The 13,063-nt window shown below is 34.2% G+C and overlaps 1 protein-coding gene across 1 annotated transcript in view; it reads left to right on the top strand.

Annotated features, from left to right (window-relative positions):
- The window catches only part of pont (RuvB-like helicase pontin), a 174,024-nt gene that overhangs the window by 57,536 nt on the left and 103,425 nt on the right, over window positions 1-13,063 (top strand). The gene's annotated exons all lie outside the window — the stretch shown is intronic.

A 13,063-nucleotide genomic window follows, 5' to 3' on the forward strand; every position in this document is an offset into this window, starting at 1 on the left:
ACAAAGACAAAAAAAATAGGCAGAAACATTGAAAATATCAACTGCATTGTGAATGGAGGACTTATAGAACATTTCAGTTACTTAGACATGATTTTTACTTAATATTATAAGTTAAATATGGAAATAGACAACAGAATCAACAAAGCTGGTATGGTAGGAAGTCAACTGAATAAATTTATATGGAATAAGAGAGAAATTAGCCAAAACACTAAATTAGCTGTATACAAGACAGTGTTCAAACCAGTTTTAACTTATGGGTCTGTGGAGGCTGGATTAGAAGTAAAACATTGACCAAAGACTGGAGACTGCAGATATGAGAGTCCAGATTAGGGACATGAACAGATGGCATCAATGGCAATATCATATTAAACACGAGGATATTAGGAAAGAACTTGATATTGTCAGCATCCAGGAATGCATTAGCAAAGCAGGTGGTATGGTCACTTAAACAGAATGGGAGGGGAAAGATGAGCAAAACAAGTGTTCTTTGCCAAGGTGTCAGAAAAAAGACCCAGAGGAAGACCAAGATATAGGTAGATTGATACAGTGAAAAGTGCCTTAGAAGACAGAAATATAAGACCTGTTAATATCAGAGTCGTGACATTTAACATACTGATTTGGAGGAAAATTGTAGATAGGAAGTTAGTAATGATGTAAATTTTCATGTACTATCATATCCTGTATACCCCTTGAGGGTACATGTCAGGAATTTGATGATGATGAATGTTTTAAATCGTGAGTAATTTTTTAAAATAGTTAGCCATAAAAATGTATAGATAGAAAATTTTTTAAATGCGTAACATTTATTTTTAAGATGTATATAGGCGCACTCATCGAATTTAGGTATAGAAAAAAAATGGCACACTAATCGAAAACTCTTTCACTAGTATTCATTTCCTATTTTGCTGTTTAGATCTTCAACAAGTCCAACTTTTCCTTCCTTATATCAGCTGCGTTCTCCAATGATCAAAATATTTTCATTCTTTCCTTGGTAGAACCTTTTGTGAGGGCCATATAAATTTGTTTGATTGATCAATTCCTCATTTTGATGCCTGCTCATATTCTACTTGAAATATCCTGCTATTTGAGAAGATTGTCCCCGTGTTTAATGTCGAATGCTATAGCTTTTTCCTTTCTTTCCCTGATCATTATTGTGTAATTATAACATTTTGTCACAAAAATTTCACCCTCTTTTGTCTTCTTTGTTTTGGTCACACCATTGATGTTGATTTGGTTCTTCTCTAATTCTTCTGTAGTTCTACCTCTTTTTCATTAATTCTTATGTTCATAGTGCATGTTTTGAATTCTAATGTTCATATGGAATTTGTTTTGATATCTCACTTTTCACTGTTTTCCCTAGTTACCTAATGAAAACTGTAACAGTTATCACAGATACCAAGTCCACATTAGCTTCTTTGTTCTGCAAAAGAGATTCTTTTGAAAATAACTTAAGTTCATCTTTAGCTAACAGGTCCTGGATTGATATTAAAAACATGAGCTCTCTCTCTGTGCTTCTAGATCGCAACTCTCCAACAAATTAATTCTTATCAGAATTATCAGCTGCGTTCTCCAATGATCAACCCCATATCAGTTCACAAAATTTAAAAAATGTGATTAACAAATCCTCTCACACACTTTCTCCTGCAGAACTTAGTGTGCTCTCAAAGGGCCTTAACTTCATTCCTTCTCTGACCTCCATTCCTAAAGAACTCTTTCTTACAAAAGTTGAAAAGGCAGCTGCGCAATTACCAAAACAAACTGCGAATCTACTTAGGATCGATGCCATCTTTACTATAAACAACAGTCGTCGTCCTACAGATAATCTATCTCCGACAGAAAGGAAAGCAATACACCAACTTTGTAACAACAATGACATTATTATCTTACCTGCTGATAAAGGGAATGCAACTGTAATCTTAGACAAAGCTGACTACCGTTCAAAGATTAACAACTTATTAAGTTCTAATACGTATTCTATTCTAGAAAGTGATCCCACAAGAGAACTTCATAACCGTACAAACAATCTTCTGAAATCAACTTCTGAACTTCCTAGACACACAAGACTATCTCTCCGCTCTCTCCATCCCCTCATTCCTCTGTTGTATGGCTTGCCTAAGATCCATAAGGCTGACACTCCTTTAAGACCTATTGTGGAAGATATTGACTCACCTACGTACAATCTGTCTAAATATCTTGCAGCTTCTTTAAAATATTTAGTTGGCAGTTCCTCCTCCTTCATCAAAAATTCTGAAGATTTCATCTCAAAAATAAAAAATTTGAATCTTATAGACTCTGACAGAATGGTGAGTTTTGACATCATGTCTCTGTTTACGAATGTACCTACAGATGAATTTCTGACTCTTCTTAAGGACAAGGTTTCTAAAAAAATGTTTACTCTTCTAACTCACTGCATCAATTCCGGCTATTTCTGCTATGAAGATAAATTATACAAACAAACTAGTGGGTTAACTATGGGCAGCCCTCTATCCCCAGTCTTAGCTAACATTTTTCTAGAAGATTTTGAAGAGAAAGCTATTTCTTCAGCTACTTTAAAACTTAAACTGTGGTTATGCTACCTTGATGACGTCTTCCTTATCTGGGGACATAGTTTAGAGGAACTGCAAAACTTCCTAAACCATTTAAATAATCAACATCAGAACATTAAATTCACATCAGAACTAGAGATTAATGACATTCTCCCCTTCTTGGATCTAAAGATCAGTAGATTACCTGACTGTCTTAAATTTTCAATTTTTCAAAAAACCACCCTAACTGATAGATAAAACTGGGCATCATCTCCACCCTTACCCATCGAGCAAGATGTCTCACTTCCACAGAAGAAGACCTTCAAACAGAGCTTAACTTCCTGAAAAACACCTTAAATAATAGATATTCGTCTCGTAACATCTCTAAACGTTTGAGACCACGCCAACATCCTCGACAAGAAGATGATTCCAACCCTATCACTCATTTACAGTTACCATTTATCAGCTCTCTTACTATCTAGGATTTTGAAGAAATTCAACATAAAGACCGACTATACTACTCTGCCAAAACTTCGTTCTTTTCTCAGTCAACCAAAACGCAACCAGCTGCATTTTCCTGGTGTTTAGAAAGTTTTATGCGACTGTGGTCGACCTTATTTTAGCCAGACAGATAAATGTGTTTCACTTCGTCTTGAGGAACATAGACGTGACATCTCTTATAGTAGAACACAAGCGAGCGCCCTTTCCAGTCATGTCCTCTTCTCGGCAAACTCTAACCTTGAAGAACGGCCACACCAAGTTGATTGGGAACGCACTACTAATTTATATATGTGCAAGGATGAATTTGAAAGAAGAATTATCGAAACAGAAGAAATAGTTCTGGAGCCTTCACACTTGAACAACAATCTAAGCTACAATTTGCCTGATTCTCATAGCACAGTAATCCAGTACTGACGCTCTAAAATTAGCTGTCACACACATTCAACTCATGCCAACGGTAGCACGCGGTCACCTATTCAAATATGACTGTTACTATTCTACTTCTTTTTATTAAGCTGGAAAGTCCATGTTTTTTACCTTGTTATAAGTCTTGTGTTTTTTCTTTCTCACCTGAAGAAGTTGGAGCACCAATGAAACTAGTCGTGATTTATTAAAGGTTTTTGTTATACTTTCTCAGGTTCTAGTCAGTTAAATTAATTTTATAAATGTATACATCCCGAGTAAATCCTAATTTCAATAATATATATATATATATATATATATATATATATCAGAGGTGAATATTCAGGGTGTGCAGTGCACCAAATAGCAGTATCACTGATATTATATTTTTGTATTTATCCCCATTAAAGACTCTCCCTAATTGTTTCCAGACTTCGCATGATAGCTACAAGTAAACACAATATACTAATACTTAATGAAGAGGACACTTTTCGATAAACATCCCTTTGAGCCATTCGAAAAGATGTACTGATGGTGCATTGGGTCAAATTCTTGTATTCTAGTAGTTTTAAACTGGTCAGAAGGCAGTGAGCTCTGAGACAGTGGCACCTGGAGGCTGTGATTGGTTATTGTGTCAACCAATCCAATTGAATGTTATTTGTCATGAGTTGCTGTTTTTATTTCTGAATTTCACTGTTTTGCATGCACGAAATATGAACTGTGGTGGGCAAGTTTTTATATATAATATAGACAAGTTTTTAATACATAAATTTATAACTTTTTTTAGCCCATATTTACAATGGGAAACAGTATTGTAGTCGAAGGAGGTAAGCCCTTCATCTTCCTCATCCAAATTTTATACCTTTGAGTAATTCAAATATACCAACCAAATATAGCATTCTCCTTCATCATTATTTTCTAATATACAGTATCTTAAAACAAACTTGTTGTTGTCCACTACATGCAGATTTGGTTACAATTAATTGATAAATTCAAGTATTCAAAGTTATCCTACAATTAAGTGCATTAGACTAATTAAGATGAGTATACACTCTTAAAACTTTAATATATATCCTTAAAAATGCAATGATGCAGGATCGAGGTGCTTCTTTTTTTCCTAAATTCCTTACTTTTTTTATGACATCATTCTTACTTCTTATTTTTTCATCATCATCAAATTCCTGATATGTACCCACAAGGGGTGTACAGGATATGATAGTCCTACATGAAAAATTTACATCGTTACTAACTTCCTATCTACAATTTTCCTCTAAATCAATCTGTTACCTGTCAAGACTTCAACATTATCAGATCTTATATTTCTATCTTATAAGGCAATCTTGGTCTTCCTCTGGGTCTTTTTCCTGCAACCTGGCAGAAAACACTTGTTTTGCTAATCTTTCCTCTTCCATTTTTAAGTAACCATACCATCTGAGATTAGCTCAGCCGACACATTCTGGATGCTAACAATGTTAAATTCTTTCCTACTTTCCTCATTTTTAATATGATATTGCTACTGATGCCATCTATTTACTCCTCTAATCTTTCTCAGACTCTCATATTTGTGGTCTCTAGTCTTTAGTCAAGCGTATTATTTCTAACCCAGCTCTCAGATCCATAAATTAAAATTGTGTTTGTACACTGTCTTGTATACAGCTAATTTAGTGTTTTGGCTAATTTCTCTCTTATTCCATATAAATTTATTCAGTTTACTTCCTACCATACCAGCTTTGTTGATTCTGTTGTCTGTTTTCATATTTAATATACCATCTTCACTAAACATCATGCCCAAGTAGCTGAAATGTTTTACTTGTGCTACAGGTTCTCCATTCACAATGCAGTTGATATTTTCAGTGCTTTTGCCTATTTTCATTGTCTTTGTCTTGTTAGTGCTGACCTTCGTACCAATTCTATTATAACAGTTATTCAGTTTAGTCGGGGAATCTTGCAGACTTGTACTGGTTTTATTTATTTATTTATGAAGTATAACATCATCTGCATAAATTAAAGAGCATAAATTAAAAATTTAAATTTAAAAAATAGATAATAAATAGCCGATGAAATAATATACACCCTAACACCAGATTCAACATAAAACCATCTTCCTGTACTTCCTTCAATTCTAACTGCTGACTTACAACTCAAATAAATACTAAGTATTGCTTTATATAATGCTCCATTGACACCATACAACTGTAGCGTTTTGAATAGCTTTTCTCTCAGCACCCCTTGTCATATGCCTTTTCTAGATGATCTACAAAACTTAAAGGAGATCTTTACAAAAAGATCATTTGAAAAGATCCTGACAGCCTCTATTTGGCTTCAATCCAGCTTGTTCTTCACCAAGCTTCCCTTCCACTATCCTTCTCAACCGTTTCTCAAGTATGCTTGCATATATCTTACTAGGAACACTCAATAGGGAAATACCTCTAATTCTCACATTCCTTTTTGTATATGCATACTATGAGAGCTCTACTCTAACCATTTGGAATTCATCCCTCTGAACTATGCAGTGCCACCACTGTAAGACTTATATGTCCCTTGCTGCCTTTCCACATTTCAGGCTTTTTCTACTTCAAATACAGATATGTATTCTTGACTGCATGCCTGGTCAGTGTTTTTTACCACTGTGCTGTTATCACTGCTTGTTTCATTTAGCAATTTTTTGAAGTAATTACTCCATACATCAAGGATATCTTTTTCACCAGTTTTTCATGTCACCTTGATCATCTCTAAGTCCTTTTACAGCACTCTTTCCTCCATTTCTGAGTTTCTTCAACACCCTTCAGAATATCTTGTCACCTTGATGTTTTCTATGCTCTTGCCAAAGTCTTCTCATGACTTTTCTTTAGCTTGTTTAAAATAGTGTTTAGCTTTCTTACATTTGTCTCTGTATTCTCTAAGAGCACAAGCTTACTTAATTGCCAGGAACTTTTGATATGCTTTCTTCTTTTCCTTCACTGCATCTTTAACTTCCTGTGTTCACCATGGAGTTCTAATTTTTTTATCCTTGCAGACAACCATATGCCTCTGTTGCGGAATCAATCAATGTTTTCTTCAGGATTTGCCACTGACTCTCAAAGGTTTGGGTCCTGATCTCTAATTCTTTCAATTTTTCTTGAATACTGTTTGTGTATTTTAGTCTAGAGCTGCTTAAGTTTTATTTGCTTTAAAACTTTCTTAAATGTTATTCTTTTCAATATGAACTTCAATTTTATCCTGCTCAAGACTAAATGGTGATCACTTTCAATTTCAAACCCTCTGTACACTAGCATCCTGCACTAGTGAGAAAACATCACTATCAGTAATAACATAGTCAATACTTTTCTTATTCCTTGCCTCTTCTCTCCTTGTGAATTTGTGCACATTTTTATGTTGGAACATTGTGTTAGTAATAACCAGTGCATGTCCTGAGCAGAAATCCAACAGGTATTTGCCATTATTATTAGCCATTGTTCTTTTCTCCAAATTTTCCCAAAATATTTTTGTATATCTGACAATCATTTCCTACTCTGCTATTTAGATCTCCAACAGGCACCAACTTTTCCTTTTTCATTGTGTTAGTTGCTTTCTCTAAAGCCTCAAAAAATTCCTCCACTTCAACCTTAGTAGAGCCTTCTTTGGGACCATAGGCACAAATAAGTCCCATTGCCTCTTATTTTTTCTACTTTTTAAAAATTGTTTGTGATGCATTGTTATAACTTGAATAGTTATTTTGTCTTCATTGCTAAGTTCATAATTAATTTTAGTAAGTTAGTAGTCATTATAATTTCTGTCATTAAATTCCTGATGTGCAACTAACTTTACTCCATCTCTGTTGATTCTTTTTTTTTTTCTTATGTTATTTCTAACCCAACTCTCAGATCAGTAATTAAAAATTTGTGTAAATATTTTCTTATATACTACTAGTTTATTGTTTTGAATTTCTCTCTTCCATGTAAACAAGATGTTTTGAGATGTTATTTTTTGTCTTTTGCTACTGAAGTCTTATATAGATGTGAAATAATTTATTAAATTAGTTATTTGAGCTTAATTGTAATTTTGTATTTACGTGATATGGTTTTTCATAACTAATAAAAAGAAAAATCTCCAGGTTCTGTATTTTGTTGTTAAAAAAAAAAAAAAATAGAAATTAAAATATATGTTAATGAGCATACAATTAAGTCTGCTAAACAATTATTTTATGTTGTAAAATAATTCAAGATAGCAAATGGTTTTCAGTTTGCCTGGATTAAAGACGGTAAAATATTTCTATGAAAGAACAAAAGAACATCTCAACCAAAATACACTGAATAAGGACCAAAGAAGATCTGAGTAATATTAGCTTCTAATGGAGGAACATATCAATGGGACACTAAGATGAACTGAAGGACTTGAAAACCTTTATATCTGAAACTGGAGTACAGTTCAATCAATGTGGCACACAGTTTGTAATCTGTTTATCCTAAAATGCGTAACATTACATTATTCCACATAAAACACTATACTGTTATCTTTTGTTCATACTGACAATCATCCTGTAAACTTTCCACATTGCCTTGATTAACTATTACTCTATCTAATTTTGCATCAGCAGCAAACAACTGAATATTTCCTTTCAGGTTATTTCCTGTATCATTTATGTACAAAACATTAGTGGTCCTAGCCCTGAACTTTGTGGCACACCACTAGTCACCTGCTTTCGCCTAGATTCTGCTTCTCCATATACCACTTTTTGATATATCTGTTCAGCAGTCACCCTTTTATCCACATAACCAGTGTCATATCCATCCCCATTTGTTCTCATTTGCATAACAGAGTTCCATGTGTTATTCTGTCATATGCCTTTGCAAAATCCAGCAGAATCGTTGTTTAGCCATTTCCTTTATCCAACTCAGCTGTCACTCTATTATAAAAAGTTAGTAAATTTCTACGGTATGACGAACCTTTAACAGAACCATTCATTCATTCCTGAATTATTTTTGACCAATTTTTCCAGTACTTTTACCACCACTCCTGAGATGCTGATTGGTCTATAATTTGCTACTGCAGTCTTAGAACACCCTTATGTAAGGGAATTATTTTGCCCTCTTTCCATTCCCTTGGAACTCTACCAAAGCTGAGACTTAAATTAAAGAGCCTAGTCAGAGGCATTGCCAGTTCCTTTGCACATTCTCGCAAAACCCGAGCTGATATCCAATCTAATCCCACAGCTATATTTACATTGAGATTCTGCAATATCCTAAGAACCTCCAATTCATCTACCTCCACTTTTGCATTAGTGTCTGTCACATGTTAAAGCAGTCACATTACTAGGATAATATACCTTTTCAAAGTGGTCACTTGTCTGTTTTAATCTGCTTCTGTCACCTCTTGACCATCAGCACTCATTAAGTCTATTCTTCCATATTCATTCTTCGTCTTACTTGCCACATAATGAAAGAATTTTTTGAGATTTCTTTTGGCTAGATTCTTCTTATAATCAGATTTTGCCTTCCTTACCATGCTGGTCACCTTTCTTGCCTGATCTTTATACTGTTCATGAGTTTGCTGGTCATCTTTCTCCTTATATACCTTCCACAGCATTTTCTTCTTCTGCAGCCCATGCTTAATGATATTTCTCATCCATCTAACTGCTACCCGATTAACCCTCCTTATCCTTAGGTATACAATTTAATATTGTATCCTCTAGATCAGTGCTTCCGAAACTTCTGGATGTCAGGGCCCCCTTTGGAAAAATTAAAATATTTCACGGCCCCTACTCAAAAAAATCATAATATAGACATAATATTTATTGTATTTATATTCAATACAAAACATACATTGCGAATATTGCAAAAATCAAATGCAAATATTACATTTTTAGCATCTTACATACACATTATCTCATATTTTTATATAGATAGATATATTGTTATTGTACATTTGCAGTACAAGCACATGAAACGTAAAACTATTAGTAATAAAGAAAGAATTAAAAACATAAAAGAAGTTTAATAACAATTTAATGTGATGGATGTGTTTCAATACTGGTACACCAATATTAGGTGAAATATTTGAAACTGCAATTCTTAGATTTCTGCTTTGAAATGAAACTTATATGAATAAGCATAACTTAAATTAAGGGGATATTAAATCCCGCATAGTTTTAAAACCGAATAAGAAACTCAAAGATCGGAATCAGAGAGTTTCTTGCCGAATATAGTGAACTATAAAGTATCGGCGACACTAGCGTTAGCCAATGCAAGTGATCCTAGTACGTAGTACAATACCAGGCAACTCGTTGCAAAGGTGGAGGAAGTTCAGATCGCTATTCTTAGGATTTAATATCCCCTTAATTTAAGTAATGTTTTCATTGCCGAAATGAAGCTTATTAGCTCTTTATACTTAAGTAACTTAATGGTTGCACCTGTTTGGAAAACTCGTTTGCAGAGTACATAAGTTCTTTTCGCTATACACTTTGGTATTAGGTCTAGCTACTTACTGATGAAGCCTCAAAAAAGGCTGAAACCGGTCTGGGTAGTGACCTCCCTCCATAATGTAATAACAGCATACATTTCCTAGGAAATGTGTTTTTACATTATGGAAAATACCTAAGAATAGCGATCTGAATTCCTCCACCTTTGCAACAAGTTGCCCGGTATTGTACTACGTACTAGGATCACTTGCATTGGCTAACGCTTGTGTCGCCGATACTTTATAGTTTACTATATTCGGCAAGAAATTCTCTGTTTCCGATCTTTGAGTTTCTTATTCGGTTTTAAAACTATGCGGGATTTAATATCCCCTTAATTTAAGTAATGTTTTCATTGCCGAAATGAAGCTTATTAGCTCTTTATACTTAAGTGAATAAGCATATATTTACTAATATTCATTAAGCACTGAAATACGCAGGAAGCAAAATTTGTGAACCCGCACCAATGTGTGATTTTTTCCCATTAAAATATAAAAAATAACAAAAAAGAAATAAATAATAGAAATTAAATATACGTTTCTTTTAAGATAAAAAAAATCTACTTAGTCTTAAAAGATTTTAAATTTGTTTTCATTATTTCACGGCCCCCCCCTCAACAAAACCTATGGCCCTCAAGGGGGCTGCAGCCCACAGTTTGGGAAGCGCTGCTCTAGATGGCCCTTAACTATCTCCCATGTTGCATTGATTAACTGTACCTAATTTTGCATCATCAGTAAACAGCTGCACTACTAACATCTTCCCTTGCAGAGTTTTATGCCATGGCACAGATTCAAGCTTCCTCCTAAACTTGTCATAATCACCCGCCTTGTATTTCCACATATATCCCTTTTTGACAGAACATTCCTCATGTTTTGCAATCTCCCACGTCAAGACCTCCTGGTCACTTTCACCAATCAAAGGCAAACATTTGTTATGGATAGCTCTTCTGGTCTTATGACCAGGTCCAATACTCTTACACCTTGAGTTCCATATCATATGCTGCCTCAAGTAACCATCCCTTAGTAGGTGTATAAATTCCATTTCCTTCTTGCCTTCATATCTGTATATCTCCATACTTGAAGTCCTCCATAATTACTTGACCTATACTCATTGTACTGATTTGCCAATGCATGCCTTCCAGATCATCTCTAGAATCCCTAGGCCAAAGCAATAATCAGCTGTATATTTTGCCTTACTGGCTTTGATCTTACACCAGACTACTTCAAATGAACAGTATCTCCTTTAACTATCTCCTATTCTTTTTGACTGCAATTCATTCACTATCAATGTATCCTAATTTGTTGTAAATAATGTTGTACCAATTTCTTAATACTGTACCACTTGTGTCTGGATACAAAATAAATAGATAAATTCAGTTTTATTTCCCTTTTTAAAGATTGGCACATTTTTATGAGAGCTTCAAGAGCTTTACTTCAGTTGTCCAGAATTTGACCTTCAGACCAGGACTTCTGAATTATGTATGGTAGCCGCTGTAAAAAGTTTACTCCTCTGTATATATAATATGAATATTTCTGGTCAGTTATCATCTACTCCAGCTGACTTTTACATTTCAGGCACCTGATGTTATTTATTTTATATCTCAAGTATTGATATGCAATCCTGGTTGCATTCCTCTTGAATATTTTCTACCAAAGTCCTTTTACTGCTTATATCGTTTTATGATACTTCAAAGTAATTGCCTTCCAGATCATCCCTAGAATCCCCAGGCCAAAGCAATAATCAGCTGTATATTTTGCCTTACTGGCTTTGATCTTACACCAGACTACTTCAAATGAACAGTATCTCCTTTAACTGTCTCCTATTCTTTTTGACTGCAATTCATTCACTATCAATATATCCTAATTTGTTGTAAATAATGTTGTACCAATTTCTTAATACTGTACCACTTGTGTCTGGATACAAAATAAATAGATAAATTCAGTTTTATTTCCCTTTTTAAAGATTGGCACATTTTTATGAGAGCTTCAAGAGCTTTACTTCAGTTGTCCAGAATTTGACCTTCAGACCAGGATTTCTGAATTATGTATGGTAGCCGCTGTAAAAAGTTTACTCCTCTGTATATATAATATGAATATTTCTGGTCAGTTATCATCTACTCCAGCTGACTTTTACATTTCAGGCACCTGATGTTATTTTTTTTATATCTCAAGTATTGATATGCAATCCTGGTTGCATTCCTCTTGAATATTTTCTACCAAAGTCCTTTTACCGCTTATATCATTTTATGATACTTCAAAGTAATTACTCTTCATATCCAGAATATCTGCACTTTTACTCTACTCTTTCCTTTATTTCTAAGTTTTTCCAATAGTCTCCATAACATTTGCCCAATCTGTGATGTTATCTTATGCAGTCAATCTCAGTATAGGAAACATTCCTACAGCAAATTTGCTCTGCTAAACAAAATTCACTGTAGCAAACTATTCTTATGGTCCTTATCAGTTCTATAGTGAGAGTAGATTGCACGTTCTTACTAAAGTCTTTCCATAATTTTTGCTTAGCTGCCTTTATACATATAACATAGCCCTTTTTCATTTGACTCTATTCTCATGAGTGCCTGCTGACCTTGCCAGTAACTTTCAGCATGTTTCTTCTTTTTCAGAACTGCCTTGTGAACTTCTTGAGTCCATATAAAGTTCAGATTTTTCTGTCCTTGCAAACAACTCTTCCACAGGCCTCCATTGTTGAATTATCCAGTGTTTTCTTGCTTTTTTTGAAGCTTTTGCCAATGAATCTCTAAGGTTTGATTTTTGTTTTCGAAATCTCAATATTTGTATATTTGAATGTACAATTCACCTCTGAAAGCTGCTCAACTTTCATTCATTTTAAAACTTCTGTACATACAGGAAAACTCTGACCTATGTAAGTGTTATGTTTCTCAAACTTTACTTTACACATTTTACCTAAGTCAAATTTAACCCACCCCTGTTAGTAGAACACTGAGTAGGATATCATATAATTTTGCTTTCTTCTTTAAATCTGTTTACATAACTTTTTAATTCTATGCATGGCAGTTTTGTTAGTTGCTAGTTTACTTGATGTTTTTCTTTGGTATTGTAAAATGCTAGTTTTGATTTATGTGCCCATTTTTTCTCCACATCCTTCACATGTTCTTTTTGTTGGATTTCTCCAGATCAACCTGTCTGTCCAACATAACAAATGCCATAAGTACAGAAAATTT

The sequence above is a fragment of the Typopeltis vanoorti genome, chromosome 20 (assembly GCF_054136105.1).
Source record: "Typopeltis vanoorti isolate ZY-2024b chromosome 20, IOZ_Tvanoo_1.0, whole genome shotgun sequence".
Classification (NCBI taxonomy): domain Eukaryota; kingdom Metazoa; phylum Arthropoda; class Arachnida; order Uropygi; family Thelyphonidae; genus Typopeltis; species Typopeltis vanoorti.